This window comes from Chamaea fasciata, unplaced genomic scaffold (assembly GCF_029207755.1).
Source record: "Chamaea fasciata isolate MVZ Bird 193981 ecotype frontalis unplaced genomic scaffold, bChaFas1.0.hap1 SCAF_3, whole genome shotgun sequence".
NCBI lineage: Eukaryota > Metazoa > Chordata > Aves > Passeriformes > Sylviidae > Chamaea > Chamaea fasciata.
In genome coordinates, this window is record NW_027094088.1 from 88,773,148 (window position 1) to 88,800,007 (window position 26,860).

A 26,860-nucleotide genomic window follows, 5' to 3' on the forward strand; every position below is an offset into this window, starting at 1 on the left:
AAGTAAGTACAGCCCATCTGATCAGCAAGAATGACAAACTGCAAACAAGAAGGCTGTGGTAAGTTTTTTGCCTCAAGAGCAACCTTTTTCCACACCTCTTGAGGATGGACAGCAGGATGGGAAGTGAAGTAGCAAAGTGCTTCCCACTGTAAGGCTAGATCAGGCTTGTGACTAGCTGAACAACATGAATGTACATTAGTGTTGGACTAGATGACCTCTAAAGGTCCCTTCCAACCCAAACTATTCTGTGATTATACTTTCTTTTTCTTTGGGTACTGCTTATTAATCACAACTGGCATGTTGCATGGGAATACAGTAAATGGAGTTAAACAAAAAATTTCTGTGCCTGAACGTGAATGAAGCAGTTCTGAATGCTGTCTGCCTCCGCCTATGATGGAAATACAAAAACATGGGGGAAAGCATTCAGTCCATACAATCAGACTAAAGCTTGTCAAAAGCTTGCCCCAAAACAACGGTGGAGCATCAAGCCTTCAGTCAGGTGTCCTTCTTCAAATACGCTTGACTGCACATTAATGTAGCCATAAGCATCTTTACCAGAATTGCCCTTCAAAACAGGATTTTTCATGATAATAGCAGAAAAAAAAAATCACTCAGCAAACTAAATATATAAGTTCGGCTAATATAAATCCAAAAACACCACTTCATTTACATCCCTTACACCTACCTATTATACATTAGAAATCTGGCAGAGAGCTCAGTCAAATTGAACTATTGAACTCAAAGTGGCAAAAGGCCCTCCCCAGGCAAGACATTTAAATCATTTTCAAAGTTAATTTCCTGCTCCCAGACTGAGAACAAATCTAATCGGGTTTGCTTCATTCTTCTGACAACCAGGAAAATGTTGCCTGCATACTCAACAAGGGAAAGTGTCCTAGAATGTAGCCAGAGAACTTGCTTTGCAGCACCAAAGAAACTTCCTCTGCAAAGCAATGCATGCGCATCAGCATGTGAATGGAAATTCTGATTTAACTGTCAGATCTTCCTGGTCTCCTGCTAACCCTGTTTTATAATGAGATTATGAACTGTTTACAAGCTAGTAGTGCCCATGGGAGACTGAAAAGAATCAGAAACCTATAATATAGTTACAGGATTATGTTTCAGATGGCTGGCCATGCTTTTGAAAAGATCCACCTCCAGTCCCTCTGGATTACTGGTGACCCAGAATTTTCCAAGGTTCTAAGGCTATTTCTATAAAAAACTTCTAAAATCAAGTAACAAAATTTCAATAAGAATTGAAAAAACTGAATAAGATTACTAGATGACTAAAGAGATTTTGTAGAAGAACAGAAGTGTATATGCATGTGGGAACAACAGTATATGCATGTTTGTGGCACAGCAAGAAAAAACAGGGTTAATTCACATCTAGATCACTGTATTATCAAAGGTAGAAGACAGACATCATTAACTTTCTAAACAAAAGAATTGTCAGATTCTATTTCTGCATGCATTTTTACAACTCCATAGGACAAAAATGTACAGAATAGCAGTTGTCTTCCTAAGAATTTCTCATTTAGTTTGAATGAAAGAGTTGTGTGGCGTTGTTTTATTTTGTTTGTTTTGCTTTGGTTTGAAGTTTTTTGGCAGTTTGGAGGTTTTGTTTGGATGTTTTTTGGGTTTGGGGTTTTTTGTGAAAGAGTTGATAAGTATTTAGGTATTTTTTTAAGTGGTTTAACTAAATTTTTCCCTATTACAGCATGTGATATATGACTTTCTATTGCTCTACAAAGACAAATTCTACATGTAGAAAAACAAATGAAAACACTGGTGTTGTCAGTTTAAGTTTACTTAATAGTCATAAATTTTCAGTCCGTGCAGAGATTCTATTTTCATTGCTAAAAGCATAAATCCTCATTAATATAAATGCTACTGTTTGTGCTTTTATTTGTGCATCAGATGTAAGTACAAGGATGAGCTACTTCAATACAGAGTTTTCAAGTACAGTATTTCTATGAAATAAGAAATAAAAAAGTAAATTTCATTAAGCTAATGTTACAGGGTTGAACAATCAGAGCAATCACAATCTCATCATTAAAAATAATTAGTTCAAGTCAGTGAAAACTTTTTTTTTTCAAGTTGTTGTAAACTAACACTGAAAACTAGGCGTCATGGTTTGACACTGGCCCAATGCCAGGCACCCACCAGAGTCACTTGCTCACCCTCTCCTGCCTCAGCTGGGCAGAGGAGGGAAAAGGAAAAAAGTTAACAAAGGCTTCATGAGTGAGATAAGGGCCGGGAGAAACATTTCAAGGGCAAAACAGGCTCAACTTTAGTTCCAAAGAGAAATTTATTACTAACAGAATCAGAGGAGGATAATGAGAAGTAATATAAGCCTTTAAAACACTTCCCCACCCCCCACCCCCACCAGCTCCTCCCTCTTTCCCACTGACAGCGCAAGGAGGCAGAGCATGGGGGGTTTGGTCAGTTCAGTACCAAGATTTTCTTCCACTGCTCTGGGAGAGGAATCCTTCCTCTGTGACACCGTGGGTCCCTCCCACAGGGGACAGGTCTCCGTGAACTTCCCTGGCGTGGGTTCGCTCTCACAAGCAGCAGCCAAACCGCACCTGCTGCAATGTGAGTCCCTCTCATGGGCAGACAGTTCTCCCAAACCTGCTGCAGCATGGGTCACCCCGTGGAAGGGCTGCTCCAGCCTGGAAGCAAGGCTCTCACTCTCCACTGGGTCTCCCAATGGATCACAGCCTCCTCCGGGCAAACCACCTGCTCTGGCATGGGCACCTCCCCCATGGGCTGTGAGTGGATCTCTGGCATCCCCCATGGATCCTCATGGGCTGTGGGTGGATCTCTGCATCCTCCATAGATCCCCACGGGCTGCAAGGGCACAGCTGCCTCACCACGGTCCCACCATGGCCTGCAGAGGAATCTCAGCTCCAGTGCCTGCAGCAGCTCCTACCCCTCCTTCTCCACTGACCTTGGTGTCTCCATGTTGCTTCCTTCACATGTTCTCATCTCTTCCTCTTCTCTGACTAGAAGCAAAACTTTTATTTTTATTTTCTTCTTAAATATGTCATCACAGAGGCATTACCAGCTTCTCTCATTGGTCAAGTTTTGGCCAGCAGCATGTCCATCCTCAGAGCCACCAGCCATTGGCTCTGCAGGACACGGTGGAAGCTTCTGGCAGCTTCTCAGAAGAGTCATCTTTGTGATCCCCTGCCACCTAAAACCAGGCCATGCCAATCAAATAAACTAAGACATTTCCAAGTAGCTGTTCATATTAGTTGATTTACTCAGAATACACAATTTCTTTACTGGTTATTTCACTCTATGCAGAAATTCTTCTTTCAGCATCCAGCTTTAACCTAGTGATTGACAGATATTTTTCTTTCTGTTGAGCAATAATATTACTTAATATAAAGAATTAGTCCTGCCACAGGAATTGAAACATTTAGTGTCATTGCTTACTTCCTTAATTTTATTTTGTCCAACAAGCACACATAAATTCTTGCATAACCAAAAGATACATATCTTCAAACTGCTCCTCAGCGAACCTTAGATTATCCACTGAACTAAAACTGACCCTTCTAGGCACTTAGCAAGATGGAAATATTTTTTCAAATACGCTGAAACAAGCTCAGTATAGCAAACTAGCATGCCACATTTTCAAGGATCACTTCTAGAGCCCGCTATGACAAATTAAATTGCTGAAGTGTTATGGGTAGGAGAGTGAAAACAGGAACTTAACTGAAAACTGTAGGATACTGTTCTCCCATACTGACCTTCAAGAGTATATAATGAAAGAAGCAGCATCCCAGTTTTATTCCTGTATCTTTAGACTTTCTCTGTTCCCTTTTTTTTTTGTAGGTACTACTAAGTTTATCATCCTACAAATCTTAGACTATGCTTTAGGTTTAATACGTATAATCTGCAGTAGTATAAGAAGGATTTGTTTAGGTAATAAAAACTTTGTGATTAGCATTTCCCTGCCCAGCATTAAAAAATCTCTCATTTAAGATCTTTTTTTTTTTTTTTTTTTTTGGTGTGTGTGTGAACTCTCTCTGTATTGCAAATGTTTCAGTAACTCAGACTACATTTTGATAAGAACTGTTATTTGAGCAACATGAAAAGATTCCATTTTTCTATCTGTTCTATTGGTATTAATGGAATATTATATTACGATGAAAGAAGCACTCTAAGTTCAAAAGCCATGGTGGAATTACTTTTTTAATATTGCTTATTGTCCAGCAAAATGTTTCAGCCTCCTTCTCCTTCTATTACTTAACATTTTGTGTGCTCAGCAAATTCATCTTTAGATCAAGTTACAGGAAAAATACAGTGCAATCTGTTGGTTTTATTTTTCAAGAAACTTCAATGGTTGTGATTAAAACAAGTCAATTTATGTAATAGTGTTGACAAAACAGGTGAAGACAAATCCCATAATGTCACCATTATTGTGCATCATCAGCCAGGTGATTATACCACTGGATATTTTCATCCTGACTTCAAAACACAGATAGTTAACAAAACCAGATAATTAAAAATTAAAATCAAGATTTAAAAGGAGGGAGTAATTGACAGTTTCAAGTAATTTGGAGAGAGAACACAGTGTTTAATTTTAAAAAAAAATGGAACTCCATTAACTGTTTAAATAACTTTATGAGAATGAGTGCCTTTTTTGACAGCTTTTAGCAAATCTCCAGACACTGAACTTTACTGTTTCTTATGCTTCATCACAGTACATTTCTTGGCAAAATTTGTACTCTAAGTGTTTAATTGTCTTTCTTTTGGAAGCTTCAGTTTCATCCAGTTATTTCATAGGATGCATTAGGGAAAACAAGAGAAACATCATTGCTTTATGATTCTTCCTGACAGATGGTACCCACAAAATACACAGTAGCATCACTGAGATTATTATATTACAAAAATTCAGGGAAGATTAATATCTAATGCTCACCCAGTGATCCACAGCTCATCATTCAAGAACCAGGCTTTAAAATAAGAATAAAATGACAATACATATGATATATTCATTTAGGTAGCAGGCCTGAAGAGAGATAAGGAAAACAATTCCAAGTATTCATTCCTTAACAGAGAAGAGGTGCAAGTAATCTACTCATAGAAAACAATGCTCTCGTCTTGAAAATCACTAATTGTCTTAGGCAGGGTTTCTATTCCCTGATCCTCTGCCTTATGCCCAGAAATGGCATAAGCTGTAGCTTTCGGTGGGTCTGGGGAGGGGGGAGCCTTGGGGTTGTTGTCCAGGTTTTTTCAAAGCCTCCCTCTCAGGCGTCAGTGGTGCCCTGTGACGGCATTAGTCTGCTGCTTAGCTAGATTGAGCTTTTTTGTTAGGAAAGAAGGGTTTTTTCCAAACCTTTCCTTGGCAACTGTGGCAGCAGTCCTTTGGTGGCTTTTGGTTTTTCCTGAGCTCTTTGGTTTGGTTTGGTTTGGTCTATGGCATGAGACAGCTATTGGCACAAGAAGCAGGGGACTGGTGGGGAGACAAGGAGCTGCTCCATCCAGGCTCCAGACATCAGAAAAGCCAACCCAGTGTAAAAAAGGACACTAAATACACCAGCTTCATCTGCTGTGAAGAGGAGATAAGCACCAGAGATCACCAAGTTCCCATCTGGTTTTTCCTGAGCTGCTGCAAGAACCCTTTGGTTTTTTTCCTTCCCTGAGACAAAAGCCAGCACTATTTTTTTTTCTCCCCCATACCACATTGCGGCCATTGTGGTTTTATTTATCTCTTTCTCTGGCATTTAGGGGTTTTTTATTCTGGTGTGACTGTGTGTAAGCAGAGGAGGGGGTTTTGACAGTTCAATATCTAGCATTTGCTCACCATTTTTTCCCATGCATTGTTGGCAGTTTTGTCAATAAACAGCTGAGCTTCTTTCAGCTTCATCCACTGGCCTTATTGCCTCATTGGTAGAAAGGGATTGTTGGAAGCATTTTTTATTGAAGGAAACACACATTCCATAGTATTCCACACTCAAATTTGTTTATAAACCATAAAAAATTGCCTCCTTGGTTTCAGCAAAAGGCTGCTTTTGCTGCTCATCTTGGGGTTAGGCTTCAAAAAACCTCAAAGCCTACAGCTCCAAGGACACTGAAACTACAAAACAAAACAAAAAAAACCACCAAAAAACAAAACCAAAAACAAACAAACAAAAAAAAAAAAAAAAAAAAAAAAAAAAAAAAAAAAAAAAAAAAAAAAAAAAGCCAAAGGGATCATGACACTTCCACAACCTTATTCCCTCAGTAACTTCCTCCTTGGCACCAGCAATGTGCTGGCCACATCAGCCTCAAAAAAAGGCTACTTTAAATTCTCCGTTCAGGGAGAGGCTTTAGCATAGGGTTAGGGTTCAAAATAACATAAACCCTAGAACTCCATGCACACTACAACTACAAAAAACGTAACTAGGGAAAAACGGCATTGCCCCAACATTATGTCCTCCAAAATTTTCTCATTGGCACCAAAGATGTACTGGCACACAAACCTCAGCATAAGGCCCCTGTTACTGCCCCGCCTACAATTAGGCTTGTGCCTAGGGTTAGGGTTCAGAAAACCACAAAGCCCTGACCTCCGAGTGCACTGCAGCTACAAAAAGCATGCCAAGGGGAACACAGGACTGCCACAACATGGCTCCCTCTCCATCGTTCTGCTTGGCACCAGCATAAGCCCAAGGCTGATTTTAGTGCTCTGCCTTGGGTTAGGGTTAGGGTTCAGAAAACCACGAAGCCCAGAGCTCCAAGCACACTGCAGCTACAAAAGCCATGCCAGGGTGCACAAGGCATTGCCCCAGTATGTGTCCCTCCATATCTTTCCCTGTGGTATGAGCCATGTGCTGGCCATGACAGCTGCAGGAAAAAAGTGCTGTTCCTGCTCCACTAAGGGTTACGCTTAGGGTTAGGGTTAAGAAAACCACAAAGCCTAATGCTCCAGGGACGCTGGAACACCAAGAGGCATGCCAAGAGGAGCATGGCGCTTCCAGAACATTTCTTTCTCCATACCTTTCTCCTTTGCAGCACCCACGTAATGTTTTTTTGGTGTGGTTTTCAATTCCCCGATCATCTGCTCTCTGCCTAGAAATTGTTACTATGGTTTTAATTTTCATTGGTTTCAGGGGGGAGCCTTCGGGCTCTTTTTCCCCAGCTTTTTTAAAGTCTCACTCTCTGGAGTCTGTGGTGCCCTGAGGACAGCATTACTTTGTTGCTTATCTAGCTTGGTTTTTTGTTAGCTTAGGCAGGTAGTTTGGGATTTTTTTAGTTTTCCCTGTCCTTGGAGACTGCAACAGCAATCCTTCAGTGGCCTTTTTTTTTGTGAACTGGTTGGTTTGGTTTTAGTCCAAGCTTGGAGAAGAGACAGGAGACAAAGCAGTCAGGGAACCAGTGGGAAGCTGAAAGGCTGCTCTCTCTCGGCCCCAGACCTCAGAAAAGCCAATGCAGTAAAAGAAAGGATACCAAATCCACCAGTTTCATCCTCTCTGATGACCAACATCAGAGATTCACTAGGAGCCTATCTGTTTTTTTTCCTGAGATGCTGCAGGAGCTTTGGGGTTTTTTCCCGAGACAAAAGCGGGTGCCATTTTGTTTCCCCGTGCCATACAGTTGTTCATTTCTTTCCCTCCAGGGGAGGGGCAGCGGCATTGTCTCTGTGTGGGGTAAGGCTCAAACAATTAAATACCTAGCATTTATTCTTTTTTTTCCATGCTGTGTGAACTCTGTTTGTCAATAAACAGTTGGGTTTTTTCACTTTCATCCACTAATATTCATTTCTTGGCCGGAAGGGATTGCTGAAAACCTTTTCTTTAGAGAAAACACTCATTCTAGAGTGGTTTTCTCCTAAACTTGTCTCTAAACTGAGAGAGTAATGAAATCACTGTTGGCTTCAGGGGCACAAGATCCAAGCCAAGACTTTCTCTACTCTATCCAAAATATTCTAAATCCTACAGTGGAATTATCATCTAAAAGCATAACTTCTTGCATGAATAGCTTGGTGATATAATTTATTTTCAAAGGTGAATTACAAGGAATTAAAAGGTATTCATTGTGGCCAATAGTTGTAATTCATATGGGCCAAGTGACATTTTCATTTGAAAGGCTAATGTTGCATTTTGTGAAGGAATAAAGAAGGTGTTTACAATTCCAAAAACAAACTTTTCAGTAAGAAAGGAATATATCTGCTATTAATTGCCAAAATAACGGAGATGTACACTAAGCAGTGTAGTAAAGGTAATCGAAAGCAGATTTATTAGCAATTAATCATAAATTATTTTAAAATATATGTGCTTTTTAGTGTTGTTTTTTGTTATTACAACAAAGAGTTTAACCAAAACCATAGCAAAACAGTCTGTTTTTCCCATTTCCCTCACTTCCTCACATAAGAAACACTAATTAGAATGGTGAAATTTTCAAAGATCACTATACAGTCTGTGCTGTGCTAGAGAAAGTTAGCATTAAGTAGTGTCTGTGGCCTTGCTGAAGATTAATTTACCTCTAGACTGAGATAGCATTTTGAGGTATTCTCACAAAATACCCCGTTCTCAAAGAACAATCAACAAACATACAAAAGCAAAGGAAAATTACAAATTAGGGGGGGAGTGGGAGTGAAACGGATGCAGAATTTTAATTTCAAAGGATACATACTGTTTCATTTTCAAAGAAAAGAAATTTTTGGTCAAGAAGTGTCTATTAAAGTATGGAAAGAAACCAGAAATTATTTCTTTTTGAATTTTCAGCACAGACAAGGCTTTCTGGAGAATTATTGTCTTTACCGAGGAAAAAAAAATAAAAAATAAAAAAAAAAGCTTGCATAGTTGGGATAAAAGGACAGCTTTAAAGCACTCAGTTTGAAAAAAGACAGAAGTCCTACAGTTGAGTTAGTCTGAGCTTAGCTTGATTATCTTAAATAATTAGACAGCTTGAGAGAAAGAGCTGATTGGAACTTGGGGAGAAGAGGGAGGAAAGGGAGGAAGAGGAGGATTCTATTAACCCTAGCATGACACAGAAACTGTTACTTATGAGACACTGTAAAATTAGTCTTAGATATAATGTGGTAAAAATTGTCATGTGCTAATGAATTAAAATTTATATTGAGTTCATTACATGTACGCACAATCCATTAGAAATTAAAAAAATTATTATGAAAAATAAAACTATTAAGTTTTGTTCCATGAGTCATATTTTGAAGACCATAGGGAAGTCTTTTTTATTGCAGCTACACCTGTTTCTCTAGTTCAAAGTCTTTCTGACAAGTCTTGTTTTTCTCACATGTCTAAACTCTCAATCACAACTGCATCAGCAGCATAACAAAAAAAAAAATCAAATTTCAGTTAATTTTGGTGAGTAATTTAATAACATGTAAGGCTAACTTTATTATGGCATCTCCTAAAACAGGCTGAAGGTAGGGTTCTAGGAGTCCATGCACTTCCGTAAAGCATCTTCCAGTTGTGATAGATTTCATCCTTTATCTGATCAATTGCAATTTTGTTTCAAAAATCTGTGTGCAAAGCTTGTCTCATATCTAAGAGGAAATAACTCCAAATTTCATCCTTAAATCAAATCTCAATTGTGATAGGCCCAAAAAGAAATATGAAAGCATATTGGGAATACTGTTTCCAAACATGAATGAATTATTAGGAGAGACTTCAAACATGACTGAATGCTAGAATTACACAGTAAAATTAATCTGTCCTTTTTGTCTATTGTATCCCACTTTGAAAGTTAAAATGACTGTGCCAATGAGGAAAGGAAGATTTTGTAGAAGCCCTAGAGGCCTCAGACAGAGTCATAACTCTGTAAACACAGGATTTTTTGATATTTTTTTTTTTTGCATTGGTTGTATTTAATGACTAATGGTCATATTTAAATGGTTTTAAGTTCAGATAACTGAATGAAATACAAAATCTGTATTTAGATCTGAATCTGCTTTGTAATAGGTGAGGTCTTCATTGGTTATGCCTAGAAGCAAATAGTGCTCAGACCACACTTCTGGCAGACGTGCTTGTAGTCAATATGATGAACAAAGCCAACAGAGGGTGTACAGCATAAATTAGCAAACTGCTGAGAAAATCATAAATGATGTCTCCAGAAACTTCTTTCCAAGTCTTAAGAACAGAGTCTAAGAACGGGAAATACAGAACAAGTTATTTTGGTACTATTTTTGCAATTATTAGTATTATTATTTTAAAATGTTACATTATAGAAATTTGGCAAGTCATGAGGGAAATAGACATTGTATCTCTGTTTTCTCGATTAAGTTATCTTCATAATAGACTGGGGGAACACATCTGTCAATGTCACGGTTCGCATATGGTCTTTGAGTTGTACAGTTGTTCCATACAGTACTATAATTCTTTTTCCATTTTAAGCTTTTAGTCACTGTCAGTGATTCATTGAAACTTGATCATGTTTTAATTTAGAAAAAAAAAAGACTGTAAACTTGTCTGAATTCAAAATAACCATGCTGCTGCTTCATGTGCTTACAACAGTGCTTACATTTTGTGTGGGTTAATCAAGCTAATTTCATGAGCACTCTGATATAATTAATCCAACAGGGCATGGTAGTTTAGTAACTGAATATCAGTTATTGCCAGAAAGGCTGAATTCTAAATAAATCCACTTACAGTGCAGTTAGGTCTTCTGGTCTTCTGTTTGTTAAACATGGAAGAAAAACACATGCAAGTAGAGTCTCCATAGTAAATGTGTAATTCCACTATAGTGCGTAAACAGAGATCCACCAGGTCATTTTTCAAATAGAAGTATTTTTTTACATTTCCAACTCTTTAGAAAATGATCTCTTGAATATCACCTACATGGAAAGATGAGAAAAACAAAAATACATTCTGTTTGGAGACAGGAGAGCAAGCACACCAAAGAAGGTAAGGAGGCATACCACAAATGTACGGTAATTGTAAATTTAACCTCTGCACAATTTTTACCACTTCTCATTTAAGATTGATATTCTGATCTTTTCTATTACTCCTGTACCCCAAGAAGAGGCCTTTATTCACATGTGCTCGCATGTGCTATTTGAAACAGATACAAGAGCAAGTGCACAAGCAAAATCACTACAGAGACCACCAGTCTTTTGGACACAGATTTGTATCTTGCAAATCCAACTATAAAATGCTGCACAAAAGCTCACTCCTCTTTCAGGTATTCCAGAAATTCCCATGACACTCACAGAATGAATTTAGGTATGGAAATAATTTTCTTCTACCTAACTGGATTCTAAAATAGTCACTTAGTAAAGTAAAAGCTAGGACTATTTCAGACCAGTGTTTCTGAAAGAAAAAACTATTTCTAAACATAAATCCTGCAAGGAATATTCTGTTGACAGTAGTTATTTTACCACTCATTTCTAAAATTTTTAAGTTCAAAGTAGTTCTATGTAATAACTTCAGAAAGCTTGAAATAAAGAAACAAACAAGGTTAAAGGGTTTATTGAGAGTATGATATAAGATGACAGTGTTTTACAGTATTCCTTTAATAAAGTCACTTCGTATATTTATTTTCTTTAACCTGTGGCAGAACATTCAAGCCATTCTCTGCCATAAGCATCCATCTGTCACATCACTGTCTTTCATATTTTATTTCTGTGTAATAGTATGCATTGACTAAGCACATGGCTAGAAGGCGGACAAATGTGTCCCCTGGCTAACATGAACTATTAAAGGGTGTTTGCTGGTGTAAATCGTTACACCTCTCATCGCTCCTTCAAGCAATCAGCTGTTAGCTCAGGAAACCATCACAGGAGGCTCCAGTTCTGTGGTATCTCCCTTATTACTCTCTGTAAGCTAGACTGGCCAAGGCTGTAGTTAATCTGACCTGTCTTAATCTTCTCCCAGAGAAGGACAAAGGTCATTCTGCTTTTCATCTAAGTACAACTATTAAAAATTACAGCTCTACTGAACTGGACAAATCCAGAAAGGGGGTACAGAAGAAGAAAAAGTCATTAAAGGTTTTCAATATTCCACCGTGTGCCTCAAGTATTCTGCAATAGTCTTAATTAAGGAGAATATTGAGGAAAGATGATTAAGTAGCAGTGGGATATTTGGACACTTCAATACCAAAAAAAAAGTAGAGGAAATTCAACCTGCTGACATATTTTTCTTTAACACAGATGATGCTGGGTTAGATGAAAGAATAGGGTTTTAAAACCCACACAGATCTGGTGGTAACCTTGATAAGCTGAAGGAAGAATAGTAGGGAAGAAAGAAAACCATTCTTTACAGGAAGGGAGGAATTCCATCTTTCACTAAAAATGTTTTCTTAGAAAAGTGTGTCTGTTGCAGTCCTGATCACTGAGAATTTTAGATTTTCTGTGCTGACAGGCACTGACCCCCAAGAAAACACTGCATTTGATCTGAAGCCTTGGAGAAGGCTTCCAAATTTGAATGATAGAACTGGGAATATGGGTGTGTAGTTTGAATAGAAGTATGAAATATCACATGGTGGAAAACCTAGAGTTTAAGGGTTTAAAATATAGTAATATATATATATAACAAGACAGAGATTTTAGGGTGGAGGCTAGTCCTTCTTTTTCACCTTCTTTTTCATGGGTCTAGGTGGTATTTTGTAATTGGATAGAAAAGTTCACATTGTGGACCACAGGTGGTTGGTTATTGGTGGTTGGGCTAAAAGTAAAAAGAATTTAGGTGTCATTTCTTAATTGGACAGTTTATCCTTAAAAGGCCTTGTAGAGAGAGAGAGATATCACTCCATGTTTACTTTGTTAGCTAGAAATGCTGTAGAACTCACAGTTTGTGAGACTGTAATATAGGTAAGAATTAATAAACATCTGAGTCTGAACAAGAAATACCATCTCATGCATTTAATCCCAACCCTGGCAAAAAGAAAATAAAACGCAGCATGTGTCCTTTACTGACTTCTACTGTTGCAGAGTAGTGCAGACCACTGTTAGTGAAAAAAGTATTTGTTCAGCCTTTCTTGTCCAAAACAACTACACTCTTTTTGACTCATTCCTATCAGATTCTGGTTATCTTTTGCGTATTTGTGAAAATTCAGCACATGCAAAAAGTGACTCAAAAAGGAAGCAGAAAGTACCATGCTTGAAAGAAGCCGTCTTTATTGGTTTGTTTTCAGGATTCCTTGAACTGCATCACTTCCTATCAGGGTTATCGTGGAGATTCATATTAGCAGAAAACAGGCTTAGGGATCTTCAAATCAGATCTCTTGGAGAGGAGTGTTGCAGTTCTGTTATGTCGGGGTTTGATCACAAACACAAATATGTAATAGCCTACTCTTAATAAACCTATATGAGAACAACATAATTAAATTAACTTGATAGGATCATGGGGCACATGAGTAGCTTATTTTTACACTTTAGGACTATGTTACATATATACACCAATAGAAAAAACATGAGTTCCGTCAGGTTTTTGTATTACTGCAATATATCTGGTTGTGGGTACTTTCCTGGTCAGCTATTATTAGAGTTTGTTACATTACTTGTCCAAGTATTTTAAATTGCAGGTAGCATAAGCTATAATTCAATAATTATCTAATCAAAGACAATTTAGCAACTACAGACTTAGACCCTGTCAGTTGTAGGTGGTAATTTTCTTCACTTGAAGTATACAGAGCTAGACTTGCCTACTGATACTATAGCCTTTAGCGTTCTTATGTGATTTCAGTAGTGATCATTCTTACTAAGTGTTTGAGGCTCTAAAGTGCAGCAAAGAAATGACTGAAAACCTTGTTACATCTCAGACAAACTAATAGGGCAGCCCCAAAACATGACTAGAAACTTTGAAGACTTACAGATGGTTGCAGATACAGATGTTTATTGTCTAAGTGAATTGCTCCAGATTCTTCCCTGTGTTTCAGTTTGGTAGGTTGCTAAGAGTCTTTCAAGGCCCTAATGTTTTTTGCCTTATCTTCTCCAATGCTTTAACCTTCAAGGCAATTTAAGAAAGTCAGAATTCTGCTCTCAGGTGTGTCAGGAGGAAGTTCATTCACTGGCTGGGTAGTGCTTAACTGTCCCTGCCCACACCTGAATACAAGGAACATTGACTTCCCCCATCTAAATCATTTCACCAAAACCATGGGCCAGCTTATAATGTTAATTAACCTTTTTGACCAGCTTGCTCACAGCAAGGCAATTAGAAGCACAAGTTAGTGGTTGATTCATTTTGATTTATTTGATATGTGCTGCTGCTTTTATTGAGAATTTGCAAAGTCCCTAGATACAGGACTCAGCTTCCAGAGAAAAATAAACCTGACATTCCAAGGTTTTCGCTCCATGCAGTCACCTTCCTTTTTGTGCTTTTTCTTAGGACCATGTCGTAGTCTTAAACCAGGATGTATCCTTCAATCTCTCTCCTAAAGATTTTGGGTTTTTTTGTGGAGGGTGGTTAAACTACTCCTACTTTACATGCCCAAAGCAGAAAAAACAGAATCTTTCCTCTGCAACTGTCTTTATTCACCTCTGTGGTCAGTCATGACATATACCTACCTACATTTTGATGTGTAACCTTATACTGTCTTCTAAAATCCATTTTCTGCAACTTTGACACACTTAAGCCCATACATACACGCTTTCCCATACCATGTCCCCCCTTTTAAATGTATTTGCCATGGATAAGGGCAAGAAACTAAAAGATTTAGGCATTAAAACATTATTTTTAAAGTGTCAATTTTCTGTTTGCTCATAGGTCAAAAAATATTCCTTACACCCTGATACCTACAATGTATTCCTTACACCTATGATGACCTCTGAGTCTAACAGAGTTACTTCCTAAACTCTGAATAAAATGTATCTAAGGTAATTGCATGGCAGTAATTAGAAAATAAATTCTGCTTTCCTAGTCCTATCTTCCAGTTTTCCTGCTGGCCTTATTTTCCTTACATTGATCTCCCACAAAGTGGCAGATGTAGTTTAAAGTGTTCCTGTTAATATTTATGAAAAGAAGAAAACTGTTTTTCCTAGTAAATGGCTGGTTTGCTTTGCCAAAGACCAGCAAATGGATGGAGTGCATTTTTTCAGATCCTCATGTTTTTTGTGAATGGGTCTTCTTTTTGCACATAATGCTATGATATAAAACCAGTAGGAGAACAATCCATTCCTTACAGGTAACCAGTTTTTCTGAATGCTTGGTTGAGAGTAGATGTACAATTAATATACAGTGCTGGGGAGAGGTATTGAGATTTATCTCTTTTTCTCTGTTTCAAGAGTTCTACAGGATCAGGAAGCTAATTTCCCTCTCACCAGTCACTTCTTTTCTTAGAAAAGATGAGTAAAGGAGGGCTGCCATAGGTACAATTAAGTTGGTTGATTTTTTCTTTTAAAGGAAGCACTCCTAGTCCAAATTCCTCAAACTTAGCAAAGTGTCTGCCTCATTTAGCAATCAGAAATTAGGTACTTGAATCTCTGAAGATGATGCCTGCCTGGGACTAATTGAAGTCATTTTAAGCCTTTTTAGAATGAGAATTTAAGCTTCAAGAAGAGGCATTCTCACTATTTCTCACAGACTTGTAGTGTAATTCAGGTATGAAAAGACCTGAGTAGGTCTCCAGTTTAACCTTCCACTCAAAACAGGCCCAGACATGGGATCAGACCAGGTTGTTTAGGGATCTACCTGGTCTGGTCTTGAAAATCACCAAGGAAAGAGGTTATGTAACATCGCTGGGCAACTTGCTAAACTGCTGGGCTATCCTCATGGGGGAAAAATTCTCCATATAAACAATTTTAACCTATCTTTTAACTTACAGTTTTACCCCTCATCCTCCCACCAGGAAGCACTGAGGAGAGCCTGTGGCCTCAACAGCCTCCATGTAATGACTAGGGTCTGCTCTTTTGTTCCCCTGAAGCCCTCTCATCTCCAGGGTGAACAATCCCAGCTTTCTCAGCCTTTCCTCACAGGGTGAGGGCTCAGCCCCCAAGCATTTTGGCAGCCTCAGCTAAGTCATCCTAATTTGCCGAGGTTTCTCATACTGACCGCCTAAAATTGGATGCTGTGTTACAGAATCACAGGACATGCTGAGTTGGAAGGGACTCATCAGGATCATCAAGTCCAACTCCTGGCCCTGCACAGGACACCCCAAGAGTCATACCATGTGCTTGAAAGTATTGTCCAAATGCTTCTTGAACTCTGTCAGGCTTGGTGCTGTGTTTGCTTCCCTGGGGAGCCTGTTCCAGTGCCCATACACTCTCTGGGTGCAAAACCTCTTCCTCATATCCAGCTTAAACCTCTACTGAGTCAGCTTCCTGCCATTTCCATGAATCATATCACTGGTCATGAGAATGAAGACATCAGTACCTGCACCTCCACTTCTTCATTTGAGGATGTTAAAGACCCCAATGAGGTCTCTCCTCAATCTCCTCCTGGCTGAACAAACCAAGTGATCTCAGCTGCTCCTCATACAGCTTTACCTCCAGACCCTTCACCATCCTCATGGCCTCCTTTGGACACTCCCTAATAGCTTAATGTTATTCTTATATTGCGGTGACCAAAACTGCACACAGTATTCAAGGTGTGGCCATACCAGTGCAGAACAAGGTTTAAAAAATGGCAAGAAGAGGAGAATAGTCTCTTCCCTCTGTCTACTGGCCATGATTCTCTTAATGTATGCTGTGACACTGTTGGCTGTCTTTGCTGCCAGGGCATACTGCTGGCTCGTGTGTCACTGTTCAAGAGCTCAACAGTTTTAAGCAGAGCTGCTCCCCAAGCAGAGCCAGCCTGTACCATTGCAGAAGGTTCTTCCTTCTCAGGGGAGTGCTTTCCGTCTTTCCTTTAATCATGAGGTTCTTGTGGCCCAGGGCTCCATCCTGTCTGGTACCCCCTGAATGACAGCTCTGTCACTGATGGCAATCCAGAAACTTAGCTGAATTATATAAAAAAGTCTTTGTCTCACCAAGACATTTGACCCATCAAGAATATTGTGTTTCTGACCACAGACTCCTCCAGAATGGCACCATCGCTTAATTCTTCTCTGGTCTTGACTCATGAGCTCTCCCTCAGCCTGTTGTCTGTCCTACACTAGAGCTCCCCATAAGTGAGCTGCTATTTCATGCAGAGAGCACCTCCTCCAGCCTCCCTGCTTCTGTCTTCCCTGACAATATTTCCTGAAGAGCTTGTACCTGTTCATTGCAGGTATCCAGCAGCAAGCTGTCCCAGCATGTTTCAGTACTCCTTTGCATTTCTTTTGGCAAACAGGCACTCACCACATTTTGTCAGGTGGATCCCACTGCTCTCATTCTCAGGCACTAGGGCTTTTCGTCTTTGTAAAAAACAAAACCCCATCTAAGACACAGATTTTCACAATGTGTTGACCTACAGGATTGGCATAATCCCTCAATGCCCCAAACCCTTCCCTTAGATCAAGGAAGCACCTCCAGGACTCCCATTGCTCATGGGCTCACCCCAGGACCCTGCAGCCCCTCCTGACATCCTCAGGATCTCCTGTGGCCAGATTGCTGCTGACCACATGGATGAGCAGCAGGGAAGTCAGTTAGCAAAAATATGGAAAAGGGGAAATTCAAAAATGTGAATGTGTTTTTACGGGAATTTCTTAAAATGCTTTGTTTGAAGATTCACTGAGTGGCATTTCACTTTGAGAAAAATATCATCTGTTTGAAAAAAACAGCTGAGGCCTTTCCATCTCCGTGGTCTCTTCTCCCATTTAGCAAACAATAAGACAACAGGAAAAGGCCTCAAGTTGTCCTAGGGGAGCTTTAGTTTGGATATTAGGAAACATTTCTTCGCTGGAAGGTTGTCAAGCATTGGAAGAGGTCACTCAGGAAAGTGGGTTAAATACCTCAGAGGTGTTTAAAAAATGTGTAGATTAGGAGCATGGTGTAGTGGTAGACTAGGCAGTGCTAAGTTTCCATTGGACCCAATGATCTACAAAGGTCTTTTCCAACTTAAGCAGGTGTATGATTCTATGATACCTAAGAAAAAACTTAGAGCATTTAAGAGATTATATATCTGCCCAATGTTCTGTTTTCAAGTTCAGGGGGTGTCAATCCAAAGACATTTCATCCAGGAAATGCATTTTTAATCAAGGTGAAGGTTTTCCTCAGTGAAGCCTTTTATTCAATATGTAGCTCTTCTGGCTTTATATGAGTGTTACTGAGAGCAAAATGTGATTCACTACAGCTATCCCCATGCTTTTTCAGTGCTTTTTTTTTAATCCTCAGCTTTATCAAGGCCTTTCACATGTCATGCTGATGTTTACAGAATAGCCAAAGAGCATCTTTATTTTTAGTCAAGGTTCTCCTTTAAAACACCTTGCCGATATAATGTGTCTGTGTTTGATTATCTAATCTATGAGCAGATCAGTCCTCTCAGGAAAAAATGTTAACTTGCTCCCAGGAGGCCAGAATAGCTGTTATACAGACATTTTCTGCATTAATCTCTCTTTTTGCATCTTTGTCATTCTGGTAAAATAGATTTCTTAGCAGCAGAAAATACTTTGTATTTATATCCTGGTTTCCATCCATGCATCTCAAAGCAGTTTTCCAATATAAACAAAGATACTTGTTAATTAAAACAAATTAATCATCCAGACAAATATGACTATAAATATTTTTTTGGTAGGGAAGTCGAAGTACAGGAGGCTTAGATGACTTTCTCAAGGTCGTATTGGAGGCAAACAAGAAGATAAAGGTGTGAAAAAAGTAATGTTGTTAGAACTGTTAGATCATTTTCAATTCCAAGCTATAAGCTAGATAGGCTAGAAAATTATTTGTATTGTCACAAATATTTTGAGATTTTAATTAAACAAACCACTAAGCAATTTATATTTAACCCATTAAATCTTTTAGAGGAAAAAATGGAAGTATATCAAGGTACAAAATGACCTTTTTAAAAACATTATTCAAAAGTGTCCTTAGGACACATCCTAAAAGGAGACTAAGAAGGTAACACCAAGATTTATGTCCCAGCATCATCATCACTAGCGTATGCAATCTGTGTGTTTCAAATATTAATGTACCTACTGGTAGACAGAGATGAAGCAACTCTAACATCAATATTAGTACACAAAACTAGGAGCTGTACTTCAAACAGGAGTGGGAGGTTTTTAGATTAGGTGTTTGGTGTTTGCTACATGGCAAGGCCTGAGGTCTCAAGGGAAACTCACAGAATACTCATAAAAGAAACAAAAAAACAAACAAACAAAAAACCCCACAAACCCCCCCCCAAAAAAAAAAACACACACAAAAAAAAAAAAAAAAAAAAAAAAAAAAAAAAAAAAAAAAAAAAAAAAAAAAAAGAAGAGAAGGGGGGGAGAGAGAGGGGAAGAGGTAGAGGAGAGAGAATTCTTGGCCTCCAGCTACAACTACAACAGAGAGGAATTTTCCCTTTGGTCCACTGTCATGTACACCAGCCATGTATAATTATTCTAGATATACGACACCATCTCAAACAGGACTACATACTTGTATTTAGACTATCCCAACCCCCACATCCCTGTTTATCCTTCTCACATAACTCAACAGTGGCATATAGGTCCCTTTAACAATACAGACACTGGTGTAGTAGCTGTTAAACCATTTAGCAAGAAAACTTTCTTTATCAAGGAAATGGTAAAAAAAAAGAAATCCGTAGAAGTCTCTGCAAATATCCAAACGGTATTTTATGATGGCTATTAAAATGGTTTTGTGATGTTCTTCTACATCTCTTTCAATCACATCATGACTTCTTAATTCAGCTAACAAAAATGAAATTGTTTTTGTGACCCTTGTATCTGATAAACAGAAAAATACCAAACTTGAATCAATACATTCTCTGTTACTATAACCACCATACCGGGCTTATAGAGGAAAAAAGCTTTCTGTTTTTCACTGTCCTTGTTCATGCAGTAGCCAGTTTGCTGATTAGAAAGCAGATTATGCTTTCCTTGGCATTTACCCAGTTGCTGTCTGGACTGAAAGGTTATAAAAGCACACATACCATGGCTCTGCAAAAATTAGAAAGGCCAGCAAGTCACATATTCTCAGTGCCTGAGGCAGAGAAAATACTGTTCCCTTCTCACAGCTTCTTTTCACCTTCAGTCTTCTGAGGGAGTGTCAGACAAGGTATCAATGTGCATTAGCAACTTTGGAGATTGACAGTTTTATTCATTTTCTTTGTCAGACTCCTAAGTGCAATGTAACAGACAGCATTATGAGATTGCTTCTCACCTACTATGCATACCAGAATTTCCCCCTGGAAACCTAGCCCCGCCTTTCTAATCAATTTTCATAAAATGCAAAAAATATTAAACCTCGAGAAAAGAGCTAAAATTCAATTCAAACTGATAAATTTAATTTTCTGGATTAATGTTTTTTCAATGACACCATTCTCTAGTCATATGTCAATCAGAAATGTTCTCTTTTATAGGAACCTCCCTGTTTAAATAACACAAGAAACAATGTGCTCAAACTGTTATTGCTGAGTTGGTAGCAGGGCTCTCCTACACTCTCCTTAGGGGAAAAAAAAAAAAAAATCACACTCCTAGCATCTTCTATTTTAGTGAGACTAAAAATTCCATGTCTGAATAGTCAAACTAGTTCTTTGGCTCAAACTAGTGAAAAAACAATATACATCTATGTATGTCTGCTCTAGCACAGCCTCTTGCAGTTGCACCCAGCTTATCCCAGGAAATTAGCTCAGCTGTCACAAATAGTGAAGTCAGATTAGACCAACAGAATCACTACCTGTACAAACCCCACAAGAGCAACAAGTCCAACAGGACACTGAAGTTTTTCACAGGACTGAATCCAGACTAAATGGCTAGTTGGAAATAGTAGGGTGGCTTAGGCTTCAGGGGTTTTATATAGCATGGGATTCATTGTGAGCTGTGTCCTTACTGAGTCCAGGCTAGTCAGAATTCATCAGACTGGGAAACAGAACATAATTAACCAGTGAAGTTCTCAACCCTTTTTTTCTGTTTTGCAGCCCCCTTCCTGTGCTAAGTCCATCACTGCCAGAATTTCTGCGTGCAATCTGTGTCTCTCTTGCTAAACCAGGTTGAGGTCTAACAGTGAGGTTAGTCTTACCATCCTAAAATTTTCACCCTTAAAAATCCTTTTCAATCCCCTGCATTTGTTCTAAACCACCTTGGTATTCCTGTATAGCTCCTTAATGTGTCCTCTATCTGTGTAAGGTCTGATGCTGATTTGATCAGTCAAGCACTTGGCTGATATCTGGGCACTGCCAGGATTCATAGCCTACGGACTGTTGTGTCTGCCTGACCTGTAGCATCAGATCTGGAGGGTATATGTTTTGAAAATATCCTGTCATCCCAACTTCTTAAAAAAAACATGAAAACCTGGGTACAAGGCTGAGGTCTACAGTCTTTGTGTTTACTGTTTTAAAACCTATGCGGGGACTGGGTACTGAACAGTGATCCCAGAAATCTTGAATGTCCACTGCATCAGAATGTGTATCAGTAGCAGATAGTCACTTCCCGGGAAGACATTTAGAAATGTTTGGTCACTGTACTAACACACAATCCATAACAGTTTGATTTCTTTACACTGTGAGCATGAAAAAGAAAATTGAATGCATTTTCTTGGATTAACTTATTATATTTTCCTTATCACTTTTAAACTCAGCTTAAAAGGTGATACAGCGACTTTCAGGTAGAAAAGGAAAGGCTAAAAAGCATGTAATTCAGCTCACAATGGATTTTACGGGCCTCAATGGAATTAATTACTGAGAACTTGCACATGTAGTAATTAATTTCATGCAATTCAGCACCATCTGCAGATGCATTATTTCCTTTCAAAGCTACTATAATTTGATGTAAAAGAGAAATTGTTAGGAGTTTTTAGGCAGCAAAAGCTTTTGTGTGCCAAGGCTTGTTTACACCAAAGAAATTAGATAAGGAAATTAAATATTATTTGAAAAACATAACCTCTTTTCCTGTTAAAGAGAAAATACCACTCAATTGTCAGTTAGGGAACTGCTTGAAATTACAGAGATTTGGGAAAAAGAAACTTTGATTTAGGACTGGTTTTCTTGTTTAAAAAAATAGTTGTGGGTTTTTTGGCAGCAATCACTTATCATTTGTAGGTGAATTGTGCAATTGTATCAACCTTTGTACCCGTTGCAAGCAAAACCTATTGGATGTACATCCCTCTGTTGAAGTATATTCCAAAATTATTTTATATTATTTGCTGGTAAGATATATAAAAATCTTTAATTACTTTTCTCTTCATTAGCTTGTATATAACTTGTTCTGGAACAGAAAACAATTGACTGCAGCAAATGACCTGAGATGTTTTTCTCAAATAGAGGGTGTATCTTTTTTAACTCCTACTGAGGGTTCACATGTACTGAGAAGGAAATTTCATCAATCAAAATAAATTTAAATTAGACAGTGTCCTGAAGCATTGCAGAGTATCCCTCAGCTGCATCTTGAAAGTCTGTAGACTTTAACGCCAAAAATACTGTCAAAGAGCATATTAGTATAATGTGCTCTGTATATCAGCTGAACCCTCAGTTTTGCGTGGGAAACTCTGGAAAAATCAATTCCGAATTTTTCAGGTATTCATGTAGCACCTAACATGAGGGCTGATTCTGCTGTAATACTGTGACTGGGAAAGAGTATGTATTTGGGAGGGCAAGGCTATCTGCATAGCACAGTTTTTGTTCTGTGATGTGTTAGGCGGCATGCACTGTTCTTTGGCAATAATAATAATAATAATGAATAGGTTACAGCCCCATCAATCTATGCCCATTTAACACAGAGTCACATTATACCACAGAAGGGTTCCTGTTTTGAAAAAAAAATGCAATTATTATTTGCAATTGTTAGCACTCACAGTATTCAACTTCAGCTAAGAGCTTGTTGTTTTCTGTACAAAACAAACTCGGTGGTAATAGAGAGCTGAAAGCACTAGCTTTATAATTGCAAGAAGAGGCACAAGGTCCATCAGGTTCTGTATACTTTCCTCCTCCTGACAGAGGCCTGGACATGGTTTCCCTTCCTGAAAAATACCCATTGAAGCCTTGTGTCTAACAAGCAAACTAGATAACAGCATTAAAATTGCATTTGGAGCTAAAGGAGGTGCCATCATGATAGTCACGTTATGGGAATAGTATAGGGCAATAGATATGATTGATTTTAGACCAATCACTTACCAAAGCAAGAAGCCATGAACAAGCAAAAACTCTTTCCAATGCACTTTACAAAGAAAACATGGAGACTCGCAAACAACAACTCTGTAGTCCTCCTACAGCAACCACTTTAAAACAAGCTTGGTATCTTTACCCAGAAAAGCAAAGATGGTGAATCATTGAGCAATTACACTGAGGTGTCCTTATTTTTGAATCCAGCTTTTTGGATATGTAAAAAAAAAAAAAAATAGAACTTAAAAATTAAATAGAACTTACATTTGGATATGTAAAGTCCTCAGTCCTTAAAAAAAAATTGGAAGTATGAACATGGATATAATATTCAGGGCCCAAATAGGGCAATAAAGTTTTATGAAAAGGTCCTTGAAATCATACTTTTATATATGCCAGAGGAATTGATTGTTTTTGTACTGTTCTTACTGTCATTGCCTTCACTGATAAGAGAAGAGACAAATGGTTTGAGGGAGGGAAGACATGAGAGATTGACTCACTCTGCAGCTTTAAGATTTCCTCAGGCCTGATTGTCATTGACTGATCTTTATGCTATGTTTATCACAATAGGTTATCACCACCATTTAATGTCTTATATATTCTTAATGAATATTGTCATTCTCCTTACTATGATAAAAGGGCCGAGTCGTGTATTAAAGGCAGAAAACATCACGGATTTAATACACTTGCATAGAAAGATCTTCATGCTATGACAGAAAAGGCTCAGAATGTATGCAGTCTGATGATTAAATTGGGAATTGCTAAAACAAGCAAACAAAAACATCTTGCAAATCATTCTTCCTCCAGACAGATTTAAGGTTATGATCTCCCAGTTCTTGGTGCTGCTGTACATGTACAAGCAATTCAACCTCATCAAAGTCTTGATTTAGAGGGTTTAAATTCAACTGATTGCTCACTTTCTTGACTGAAACAAAATTATTTAGACCACTGAAATGTTACCATTCTTTCTGAATGACCTTAAATAAACAACTGATGCAATAAATTCATAGTTATTTAGTGAAGCTTCCATTTTAGTTAAGTAGTGTTCACCTTGCCCATATCTGTTAACATTTTGTGGACTGTGTGGGTTCTTTTTTATGATGGAATGAGTTACCCATTATTAATATTATAAAAGTCTTCCTTATGGAACTGTGTCTTTGGAATAGTTAAGGTGACAATATTATAATCATAAACCCATGACATGATGACATGAGTCCTATGTTGTAATGAATGATATCAGAGCTATGTCCACTTACTTGAAAGCTGTCTTATGGAGGCCCCAAACCCTGGAGCTAACATCTTGTGGGGATTACATGGTTCATCTCTATATATGTAGACACAACAGTAGTAAATTGAGCAGTAAATGAGGTCAAGAAACCTTTGACTGTCACATATGCTCAAAGACTGATTCTTTTGGTGTCTGGATGCTGTAAATGGTCACTTTTTTTTCAACTCACAGCCTTATTACAAACTAAATCTCTCTGTAATATCTACCTTTTGTAGCCCAAAAAATATTGGTCTAAGACAGAAGTGAGAAGGTAGAAGTTTTCATCAGGCTAATGGTACATAGAAGTACATTAAAGAAATAAGTGTGTGAGAAGACACAGAAACAAGTGTGTAAGAAGACTAGCAACACACAAAGGAGCTGAAATCTTTTAAGAGCCTTATGTAGTATGTTTCCTCTTCTTATATGAGCCTTTGAACTGTACCCCTTTAGTGCATATCTGATTCAGACTTCTAAGTATGCATAAGCCTTCCTTTCCACCTCCCTAAAGCAACAAACATAAGAAGATGAAATGAAGCTGGATTGAATTATTTCCTGTTTTAACTTCCTTCTTCTCACCATTAAAAATTCTCCCATGTCACTTTACACTGTAAACGCAGTCACATCTTGGCACAAAGGACTGTTTCATAGCAGTTCCAGTAGAAAAAAAAGTATCCTGAATGCAAATATTTATTTACAAACTACTGTGATAATTTAGATACTTAAAGTAATCATAACTTTTAAAAGCTGTGCATGCAGCCTTATTCAACAATTCCATTTGTGACCAAAAATGACAGAGTAGACTGGGTTTTTTTTAAACTAACAGGAGTCTGGTGGGGACGTGTGTATTTTGGAGGCTAGGGTTCATGTCAAAATGGTCTTGACAGAGTAGATAAATAGCCCAGAAAACAGTCTAGCATATGAAAATGGAAATAGCTAAGCCACAGTCTGCTGAACAACTTATTGATTCTTTGGAAACATTTTCTTTACTGTATCATTCCTGGTCTGTTCAGCAAGAGCATGAATTCAGTTTTAGGAAACAGAACAATTAGACAAACATCAGAGCATCAGATGCATAAAGAACAACCTGTTAAAAAAAACAAAAAACAAACAAACAAAACCCAAACAAACAAAAGAAACACCATAATGAAAAAAACTTAAACGTGATGTTGTTTAGCATAAAGTAGGAATTTTTGAGAAAATAATTCCAAAAATAGTCTCCAATTCCCTAAAGGCTGCAACAATAAGGAAGAAAATCTCTACTCCACACATATAGTTGATATGAGAAGAAAATACCTGAAGTTACAAAGAACAATAATAGAGGAAAGACATTAGTAAAACATTTTGTGACCAGAAGTGAAACACTAATAGATGACCATGAGCCCATGACATCTTCATTTTTTGAGGTCTTTAGCAAAAGCTTGAGCAGATCTTAGAAAACAAGGAATAAAAAAAAAAAAAAAAAAAAAAAAAAAAAAAAAAAAAAGGTTACCTTAGGGTAAGGCAGTTGATTGGTGACTTCCTAAGGTCTCATTCCAATGAGCTTTTTAAGGTATGACAAAATTTTAAATTATACCCTTTTCTGTATACAGTAAACCTTGTGCCTATTCTATCACCTCACTCCTACATATTTTCATCTCATATATTTTCAAGGAAACTTTGGCTTTGCACAAACCAGTTTCATCTTATACATCTTCTTCAGCAATGAAGCAGGGCAACAAAATTTACCTTTTCTTACAGCATCAGAATATAGTCGTTTTCTCTGTATTTCAAAGCCATTCAACCAAGTAGCAAAGTAACTGGCGTTTTTTTTACACCAGACATGCAATTTTTGTGCCTGAGTCACTGTCATGCCTGAGAAATGCCACTCCCAGACCCCAGGGGCCTCATTTCTGCAGAGCACAGCACCAACCAAAGGCTTTGAGGGATGCTTAAGATCTTTCTAGCCTGCCCTGTGGAAGCAATGGCAACTGAAACAGGGTTAGGATAGGAAAAACCTGCGCTGCATATTCTTTTCTGGTGCCAGCGGCAGTTTGCTTGCTCATGGAGAAGAATGATGACCCCAGCTGCACCTCCCATGTGTTGACGCTGCTGGCTTCACTAGCCAAGCTCTCTCCCTGTCCAGGCACTCTGGGAGCTCCGTGATTAAGAACTCAATTGCCCCCAATTTGCACACCTGCACATCCTCACCTGGCTGCAGTCTGGCCCTGTGGCATTGAAAGAATGTACATGAGGAACAGAAAATTCAAATACTTCCTCTTTATGACAGAGTATAAATAAGCAAGAATGAAAGATTTATAGTACATTAAACATTGGAGAATTCAACCACTATAAATATAGTGTACTCTTGAAATTATAGTGACAATTTGGAAGTAATTGAAGGATTCTATGTGTAAATGTGTCTCTATATACAGGCAGGTCCTTTCACCCCAAATTGTAGAGAATAAATAGCATGCAATAGATTTTATACCAAAATGACACTCTAGAGAAAATAGAGAGCAGAAGCAGGATAATGTGACAGAAAAAGACAGACAAAGGACAC

At 38.2% G+C, this 26,860-nt stretch overlaps 1 long non-coding RNA gene across 3 annotated transcripts in view; it reads right to left on the reverse strand.

Moving 5' to 3' along the window:
* LOC136287224 (uncharacterized) overlaps window positions 1-26,860 on the reverse strand; it is a 169,293-nt gene that overhangs the window by 27,382 nt on the left and 115,051 nt on the right. For 2 of the 3 annotated variants that reach the window (XR_010720118.1, XR_010720116.1), the window contains exon 7: window positions 10,599-10,783. The exons of the other annotated variant lie outside the window; for it this stretch is intronic. This is a non-coding gene — a long non-coding RNA (uncharacterized lncRNA). The remainder of the gene's footprint in view (window positions 1-10,598; window positions 10,784-26,860) is intronic. 3 annotated transcript variants of the gene reach the window in all.